Below are 10,360 nucleotides of genomic sequence, written 5' to 3'. Positions count from 1 at the left end.
TAAAAAAGGCAGTGGGGGGTATTAAGGGCTCTGGCAGCAGCCCTCAGGTTTGAAGTTTATGGAAGAATATTAGCCCTGGAAATAAGCTGGAGGAGTGAGGCAAGACTCCAGCCCTGAAGGAATAGCAATACCAAACGTCGTACCCAGAGGACAAAGAACTAGAGATAGGCATAAGGTTAAAGTAAGGTCAGTTTATTGAAAGGATTTTAAGAACAGGTCAATGTCTCAGTATCTTTATCTGTACATTGGTGGTAGCAATAGTGTCCACCTCCAGGTGTTGTGGAAAAGGGGAAATGAATGAATATATGTGATTCCTTTAAAACAATGTCTGACATATATGAAGCCCTATGTAAGCATTAGTTATTATTATTCAAAACTTTCTATATAGGGGCGCCTGGGTGGCTCAGTTGGTTAAGCATCTGACTTCGGCTCAGGTCACTATCTCACGGTTTCTAAGTGCGAGCCCCACGTCGGGCTCTATGCTGACAGCTCGGAGCCTGGAGCCCGCTTTGGATTCTGTGTCTCCCCCTCTCTCTGCCCCTCCCCCACTTGTGCTCTGTCTCTCTCTGTCTATCAAAAATAAATAAACGTAAGAGGCGCCTGGGTGGCTGTCGGTTACGTGTCCGACTTCGGCTCAGGTCATGATCTCGCGGTCTGTGAGTTCAAGCCCCGCGTCGGGCTCTGTGCTGACAGCTCAGAGCCTGGAGCCTGTTTCAGATTCTGTGTCTCCCTCTCTCTCTGACCCTCCCCTGTTCGTGCTGTATCTCTCTCTGTCTCAAAAATAAATAAACGTTAAAAACAATTTTTTTTAAATAAATAAACATAAAAAAACATTTTTTAAACCTTTCTATATAAAAGAAAGTATGTGTATTTCAGTCTAAATCTGGCTTCTGGCTTCAGACCAAAAACTCTTTCAGTACAATGACCTTTGTTAGTACCTACAGGCTATCTATTGTCCCCATGTTATCTTGGCTAATTTCCATATAGTCAGTGTAGAGAGGCCCATAGACCACCATCTCCCCAGGGAAATAAACATTCCCATCACTCCACCCTGTGCATCAGAAATATTGTTCTACCCAGAGTCACAACAATTCATAGAAGGATTTATCCATCGGGAAATTCTTCCCAGAAGTAACCCAGTCTAATCAGAGGCAATTTTAAAATATATTATTTCAATTATATTAATATATGTAATATATTAATATATGTTAATTACAAATACAGTTGACCCTTAAACAACATGGGGATCAGGAACACCAAACTCTGTGCAGTTGAAAATCTACATATAACTTTGACTACCACCGAAAACTTAACTAAGTAGCCTACTGTTGACCAAAAACCTTACCAATAATATAAATCACTGAGGAGTGCATGGGTGGCTCAGTCGGTTAAACGTCTGACTCTTGGTTGTGGGTCAGGTCATGATCTCGTGGTTTGTGGGTCTGAGCCCAGCATCGGACTCTGCGCTCCCAATGCAGAGCTGCTTGGAATTCTCTCCCTCTCTCTGCCCCTCCCCTGCTCATGCTCTCATTCTCTCTCTCTCTCTGTTTCCCTCTCCCTCTCTCAAAATAAATAAAGTTAAAAAAATAACATAGTTGATTAACACATTTTTCACATTATATGTATTATAATACGTATGTATTATACACTGTATTCTTACAATAAGGCAAGCTAGAGAAAAGGAAAGGTTATAAAGAAAATCATAGAGAGAAAATACATTTACAGCACTGTACTATAAAAAATCGGCATGTAAGTGCACCCATGCAGTTCAAACCTGTGTTGTTCAAGGGTCAACTGTATATTAATACACTATAGATGACACTATTACTATAGAAAGCATCGTTTGTTAAGATGTTACTGGACTAAGTGCTCTGTATGCTTTGTGTCATCCTATTTCCTTTTATCCTCATGCCTTGATAAAATAGATTGTTTTCTCCTTTTTAAACCTGAGGAAACCAAGACTCCAAACTGAAGTTGGGCACTTTGTCCCAAGTTACACCGGCTGTATTAGGGAAGTCAAGTTATAGCATCTGATTTGCCCAGGCCATAATTTAATGGAAAATTCCTAGCCCAGAACGATGTTGCCCAGGAAGCCATTTAGGGTACTATGTGACTCTGCTACTCCCCTTTGCTATTTGGACTAGAGTGGGTGTACCCATCCAAAGGTATACATAGAGAGTGTAGATAGAGATTAGTTTAGGGACACAAAGAGCTGGCTCAAAAAAATCCAACAGGACAATTAGAGACACTCTCTCTAATTTGAAATATGAAACAGAGAGTTTGCCATTTGAGAGAATAAATAGGAGGTAAAAGGAAGCATAAAGAAATACCAGATGATAGAGTCAGAACCAAACTAAAGCCATTTTCAAGCCAACTTCTGAAAAGCAGAAGAGATGCAGAAGGTAAGTAAGCAGAGAGAGCAGAAAGACCTGGAAGGTACGAAGAGAAGACTGAAGCCAACATGAAGAGAGAAGCTGAGACAGGTCACCCTGAAACTAGGTAGAAAGTCATAGGCTCCTGTTGCTGAAGCCTTGAGGCCACTCTGATCCTGAAACCACCCTCCAGCCCTAGTTAGGGCTCTGCTCTTGGGTTTTAGAGAGATTTCTGCCTAGATCGCACTTTTCTTGAAGTAACTTTATTGAAACTGTTCCTTACATCCAAAAGGACCTCAGTGGAACAGAAGCAGAGCAGTGCTGTAAAGCTCGTCTCTCTGATCCCACACATTAACGACTGTCCTATCTTTCTCCACAGACCAGAGATGTCTCCAGGTGCAGAGATGGGCCTTGAAAGAGAATCAGATGTCATAGCTGTGGCCAGTACTATTTCAGACCCTTTATCCATATCCAACTCTAAAGTAGACTTTCCAAATGAAGAATCACAGAATAAACTGGAAACAGCAAAAATTCCAAGGAGTGGGTTTTGTCAAAGAATAGTCCTCAAATGTTCACTTATTGCTGAGCAGGGGGAAAAACAGTAGATAGACTATGTTTCCATTTTTGCAAATATGAGTGTATATAGAAGACCAGAAGGAAAGGCATTTGCTTATTCTTCAAATGTTTAATGAGTATGTTCTAGGTGTTCAGGATACCATAGTGAGCAGATATTATCACATTTCCCACCCTCAAGGAGCTCCCAGTCTAGTGAGGGAGGACCTACATTAAGAAACAAACACACACGTATGGAGTGTGGAATCACTATATTGCACTTCTGAGACTAATATTACACTGTACGTTAACTAACTGGAATTTATTTATTTTTTTAGTTTATTTTGAGAGAAAGAGACAGCGTGAGCAGAGAAGGGGCAGAGAGAGGGAAAGAGAGAATCCCAAGCAAGCTCCACACTTTCAGGATAGAGCCCCACACGGGGCTTGATCCCATGAACCATGAGATCATGACCTAAGCTGAAATCCAGAGTTAGATGTTCAACCGACTGAGCCACCCAGGTGCCCCAACTAACTGGAATGTAAATAAAAGCTTAAATAACAAACAAAACACACACACACACACACACACACACACACACACACACACACACATTGCACATTCTAAATGATGTGATGGAGATGTGCTTGGTGGAGAACCTTTATCAGGGACAATTTGACCTGGTTAGGGAGGTCAGTGAAGGCTTCTCTGGTGACTGAGCTGTGATGGACGACTGTGCAGTACCTACATAAAGATCTGTCTCAGCAGGGACTACAGTGTGGGCAAAGCCCAGTGGTATGAGGGACTACAGCAAGTATAAGGAACTTAAAAAAGGCCATGTGGCTGAAGTAAAAAAAGCTGGGTAGAGAATGGTGTGGGATGGGGCTAGAGAGGTAATAGGGCCAGGTCATGAGGGGCATTATATGCCAGGGTCAGAAGTCTTTACTGCTGAGGGACTGGGGAAACAAGTGCGGGTGGGTATGGAAGATACCATCAAATTTTCACTTTGAAAATATTTGTCTCTGTATGGAGAACAAATTACGAGGGGCCAGCATGAGGCAGCTAGAAGAGAAAAGAACCAGTGTGGAATCAATCATAATCCACGTGGCCTATGATGGCAGCATGGATGGGGGGAGTAGTGCTGAGAATATAAACAAGTGAAGAATCTGAGGCATATAGAAAAATTAAAATCAATAGAATTTCACGTAGGATTGGATGTGGAATGTAAAGGAAAAAGAACTTTCAGAATGGCTGAGGTTTCTAGTGTGAACAGCTGGAAGACACCAACACTCTGATATGGGAAACATGTGCTAAGGGGAACAGGTTTGGGTGAGAGGAATATGAGTTTATTCTTGGTCATGCTGAATGTGGACTCTAGGGCATTCAAGATGTGCTATCAAGTGAGATGTTTGATACAGAGTCTGGAGCTCAAAGGAGAAGCGTGGATTGGAGATAAAACTGATGTACTAAAACATGAAAAGTGGTTCTTTCTGGATGATAAGCTTTTGTATCTTTTGTTTTATTCTTTGTACTTTTCTGCATTTCTCATGTTTTTAGCAATGAAAAATAATTTTTTTCTAAACAGAGTTTTTAAAAAGAGTAAAATTTTCCCTGTGCTTGTAGCAAAGAGGAGTTCTCTACTTCTCATAACTGGCATTAGTAACCTCAACAGGAATGTCTCTAGAGTGAGGAAAGTCAAATTAATTTAACATTAATAACTCTTTGGCAATACCGTATTTCTTTTACATGGGTCTACAGAGATCTAGGCATCTTCCAAACTGTAACTTGTTGTCCTAATCAGATTTATACAACAGAAGGAGGTCCACTATGCAGATAGATGGTCGAGTTTGGTATTCAGGTGTCCCCCTGATAACTGAGGCATTTTAAGAAGTCCAATAAAAAGAAATATTTTGCCCCTCATACTGGAGATGAACCAACTGACAAGTAAAACAAAGAGTTAGGAGATGTGGGCCAAATACCTGTGTACTAGCTAAGCTGGGGAGACAAACTGTATAATCAACAGATTATCTACCTAGTTGTGGCAACACTGAAACAGAGCCAGCCCCCCACTCTCACCACCTTATCCCCAGAATTACAAAACACGTTAGAGTAGCCAGAAACCAAAGGAAGAGGAGAGGAAGACTCTGGATCGCGCACACACAGTTTCTACCTCCTCACTCCTCACTCGCCATTTTCCTTGAGGCAGAATGAGGGAGGGAGGATGTACAGATGGAGAAAAGCCAGGGGTGAAAGGCTAATACCAGAAGTGAGGTGCACTCACATTCACCAACACCCACTATGAGTTACTGTATTTAGCATCAGGTTTCTAAATCAAGCTCAATCATGTATAAGATACTATGCTATCCATGTGCATTTGGATAGAGTCTGAGTCCCTGGTGACTAGCAATAAGTCAACACCAGCTAATCTCTAGCAGAAATTGAATTTGTTAACACAATATTGGATGCATAATTCTTGTTTGGATCCTGGATTCAAATAGAAAAACAACATTCATATTCCCAGCAGCATTATTCACAATAGTCAAAAAGCGGAAGCAACCCAAGTTCACTGACAGATGAATGGAAAAACAAGATGTGGTATTTACATAGGATCGAACATTATGCTGCCTGAAAAATGAAGGAAATCCCTATCGTGTGCTGTAACATGGATGGACTTTGAGGAAACTATGCTAAATGAAATAAGCCAGTCACAAAAAGATAAATGCTGCATGATTCCAGTTATGTGAGGTACCTAGAGTAGTCAAAGTCATAGAGACAGAAAGTAGAAGTGTTGCTCCCACAGGGGCCATTACTCTGCAATGGGTAAGAGTTTCAGTTTTGCAAGATGAGAAGAGTTATGGACATTGGTGCACAAGAGTATGAATATACTTAACACTACTAAACTCTACACTTAAAAATGGTTAACATGGTAAAAAAAAAAAAAAGCAACAAGAACAACAAAAACAGCTAAAAAAAAGTTTTCTTTCTAGTTTTAACACATTGAGAATATTGCACATGCATTATTCCACAGTTCCAAAAGTACTAACATCAAATGTCACATGTTTCAATATATTGTTAGATCAAACACTATTGAAAATTGACTTAGGTTTGAAATAGAAAATTAATCAAAGTTGAGTCTTGGGATATTTGAGATAATCTAAGACATTTCCAATTACGTATGAATTCATCTTAGCACAAAAGTGGTATTAAAGGTTTGATTGCATTGCCCAAAAAACATAGCTACAAAGGATGTTTTAAGGACTAAGGAAAATTTAAACATGAACTATACTCAGTGATTTTATATCAAGGTTAAGTTTCTTGCATGTGATAATAGCATTATAGCTATGCAGAACAGTGTCCTTGTACTCAGCTGATACATGTGGTTTTTAGAGTGAAGCATCATACCTGCCACTTACTTTCAAATGGTTCAGCAAAAAAATATTTTATAGAAAGAGAGAGATAAAGCAAAGAGTATATGGGAGTTCATCATGCTATTCTTCTATACTTTAAATTTAAAATGTTTGGAGGGTGTATGGGGAGCACAAAATCTCCAACTTAGAAGAATGATGCTTGAGAGGCAGACAAGAACAGGCTCAAAATCACTCTGAAGGATCAGCCTGTGAGGACACCCTTTTCCTCACCCTCCAAGCATAGGATGCTGCAGCATGGCAGCAGTAATACTGCTGGGGAAGGGCATGGAATGCCACCATCACACCCATGCCATCGCTTCCCCCAAGGACTCGGTCTTACAACAACCTTCAACTTGAGTAAATAAGTCCAGCAGAGATGGTCACCTCTGGGTATACCATTAGAATTAAAGTGTGAACCTGATAAACTGATGATAAGACAAGGCGTAGCTTGGGGCAGAGGAGTTGGGGAACGGGGACTTCCAATCAATGTCATTCTGAAACAGCCAGGTGGCCTTCTCACCCTTAAGACACTTCACCCAGGGTAAAGAAATGTGATCAAGTCTGTTTGAAGTTTCAAGCTACAGAATTTCAATACACATTTAGACGACAGGTGAAAAATAAGAAAAACATTGAATTAATAAAATCTACTTTTTCTGCATCTCCATTTCAAGGGAAACTCATGTATATCTATGGGTATATCATCCACATTATCCAGAGATTTCTGAATTAACTTAAGTTCTTCTAGCCTTAACATACTGGAAACCTGATACAGTAAATATGATCCAGTAGCTCTTATCTTTTATGATTCTTTAAAACTTTGGGGCGCCTGGGTGGCTAGGTTGGTTAAGTGTCCAACTTCGGCTCCGGTCATGATCTCATGGGTTGTGAGTTCAGGCCCCATGTTGGGCTCTGTACTGACAGCTCGGAGCCTGGAGCCTGCTTCGGGTTCTGGGTCCCCTCTCTCTCTGCCTCTCCCCTATTCATGCTCTGACTCTCTGTCTCTCAAAAATAAATCAACCTTAAAGAAAATTTTAAATAAAAATATGTAGAAATATTTTAACACATTCCAAAGCCATTTAGGAAAGACTTTTACGCGATCCCCGTATTGGGTTAACAATGCTGCTGCTCAGCACTGTGGATATATATAAATGAAAAGAGAAAATATTAAATGTGCCCTATATAACCAGCAGTCTATCTATAACATAATTAGTCATCATATCAGCCCTTCCAAGTACAGAGATGACAACAGATGTTGGTGCGGGGTGCATACAAAGTAAAGGTCCTTGCTCACTCCAAACCTCACATTGCCACTTTGCAAACTGCCTCCTCCAGCATGGCATGTGAGAAGGGGAAGATGTATTAACCAGTTCAACCTGGGGGTTGGAAAATTTAGCCATCACTTTCTCAGAGGGATAATTGGGATTTTGAGTTTTTATGCCTAGAGAAAGGATCCTGGTGTGGAGAGAGAGTCAGGAAATCCATCATCCCATTCTAAGGGGCGAGGGGCTCTGCTTGAGCAGCAAAGAACACCACTGGAAAAGGTCCAAACTCTAGTGTGCATTTTAATCCCCATTACTGCATTTCCCAGTGTGGCATTGGACAATTTGCTTAACTTTGCAGATCCTCAGATTCTTCACCTGTAAGATGGCTTCACCATCTCATAGCATTGTTGAGGTTATTAAAGGAGAGATCAGTGTGTAAAGCCCTCAGCACTGCACCTGACATGCAGTAGTGCTAAATAGATAACTATTATTAAGTAACGAAAGTTTCAAAACCTCAGTAAAGAAGAGCAGAGACATAAATTCCCTCCAGACGTGAGAACCATTTTGGCCACTGACTGACTGACTGACATGTAAATCATGTCTAACCCTCTCAAAATAACCCACCTTAACGGAAAGTCATTTCTATGTCTAAATTGGACAAAGTATACCCCTTTCACCAGGCTGTCCCTTTATCTATGGATTCTGATCTGGGTCATCAACAGGACGGAGAAGACACTGGCTATGGGGAGTTGAAACAGGCCCTTTTCCAGAATTGAAGTTTAAGTTTAATTAATTTGCATTAGATGTCAAGCATGGCCCAGCCACAGTGCTGGATACTAAGTGGATACTAAGAGATACAGAGGTGACTAAATAGCCCCCAGTCTTGCCCTCAAGATGGTCCCAGCCTAATGAGGCCAGCATGTGAAGACGAAAACTCAACAGAATATGAAACATACAGGCTACCGTGAGAAAATAAGATACCCTAAATTTTATGGGGCCTTTTGGACCTAATCTTTATATATTTTCAACATTTTATTTTGTTCTGCAGTTTAGTTATTTTCCTTAACAATTAAACTCTCAGCAAGTAGGCTTAAGTCCAATGAACATTCAAATGAAAACAAAATTCATCACTTTCGGTTTGCTTAAGAGTTGCCATCTTTGTTTCGATTGTGCTAAATTTGTGAGTTCTTTGATTCTCGTCTCTAGCAACAGAGGAAAGTTACCTAATACAGCCTGGAGAAGGCTGTGCCAGGAAAGATCTCTCTGCCACTCTATCTGTGAGAACCATACTGGGGATTAGGGCTTTCAACATATGAATTTGTGGGGACACAATTCAGTCCATAGCATTCTGCCTCTGGCCCCCCTCCCAAACATGTCCTTATTGGATACCAAATACATTCATTCCATCCCAACAACCCCCAAAGCCTCAACTCATCCCAGCATCAACTCTAAAGTCTAAAGTCCAAACTCTCATTTAAATATCTAAATCAGGGGCGCCTGGGTGGCTCAGTCGGTTGGGCGTCCGACTTCAGCTCAGGTCACGATCTCGCATCCGTGGGTTCGAGCCCCGCGTCGGGCTCTGGGCTGATGGCTCAGAGCCTGGAGCCTGCTTCCGATTCTGTGTCTCCCTCTCTCTCTGACCCTCCCCCGTTCATGCTCTCTCTCTGTCTCAAAAATAAATAAACATTAAAAAAAAATAAATATCTAAATCAATTATAAGTGAGATTAGAATTGTGATTCATCCCAAGGCAAAATTCCTCTCCAGCTGTGACCCTGTGAAACCAGACAAGTTATATGTGCTTCCCAAATACAACAATGGGTCAGGCATAGGACAGACATTGCCATTCCAAAGGGAGGAACAGGAAAGAAGGAAGGAAGGATAGGTTTCAAGTAAGTACAAAACCCAGCAAGGTAAATGCCATTAGATCTTCAGTCTGAAGAAAAACCCTCTTAGGCTTGATGCCTGGCCTTCCAGACCCACTGGGGCCCCACCTCCATAGCTCTGCCAGGCCAGGGTAGTGCCCCCAAGGCTCTGCCAGCAGCAAACCTTCCCGAGGCTCCAATTATTTTAACAGAGAGAACTTAAAATAGAGAATGTTTAACTAGGTAATATATAATTGTTAACTAAGTAATTGAAAAGGCAAAAAGAACACGCAGCTATCACAGAGGTAGCAACAGCAGGAAGCAGTTCACAGGGCTTGGGGAACAAAGGGAAGAGGTTGTCATTATTACAACTCAGAAGCTTGGAGAAGAATCCCAGTGGTTTGGGACCCAGGCTTCCCCAAAGAGGTGCCAGCTATCTGAGCTGGTGTCTCTGCAGAGATACAATGAGTTTGCCTTTGTGAGATGGTAAAACCTCAAACTAGATCGAACTGTATGTTATTTGCTTGGGCTGCCATAACAAAGTACCACAGACTGGATGACCTAACAAAAATCTGTTGTATCACAGGTCTGGAAGCTAAAAGTCCAAAATCAAGGTATCAGAAGGGTGCATTCCTTCTGAGAGCTGTGAAGAAAAGATCTGTTCCAGCCTTCTATCTGTGGCTTATAGACAGCCATCCTCCCCCTATGTCTCTTCACACTGTCTTCCCTCTATGCATATCTCAGTGTCCAAATTTCCTCTTCTTATAAGGACATCAGTCATAGTGGATTAGGGCTCACCCTAATGACTTCATGTTAACTTGATTGCTTCTTTAAAGATCCTATCTCCAAATAAGATCACGTCTTGGAATACTGAGGGTTAGAACTACAGCATATGAATTTTAGGGG

The sequence above is a fragment of the Panthera tigris genome, chromosome C2 (assembly GCF_018350195.1).
Source record: "Panthera tigris isolate Pti1 chromosome C2, P.tigris_Pti1_mat1.1, whole genome shotgun sequence".
NCBI lineage: Eukaryota > Metazoa > Chordata > Mammalia > Carnivora > Felidae > Panthera > Panthera tigris.
The sequence above is the reverse complement of the archived record's forward strand: the minus strand, read 5'-3'. Positions refer to the sequence as shown.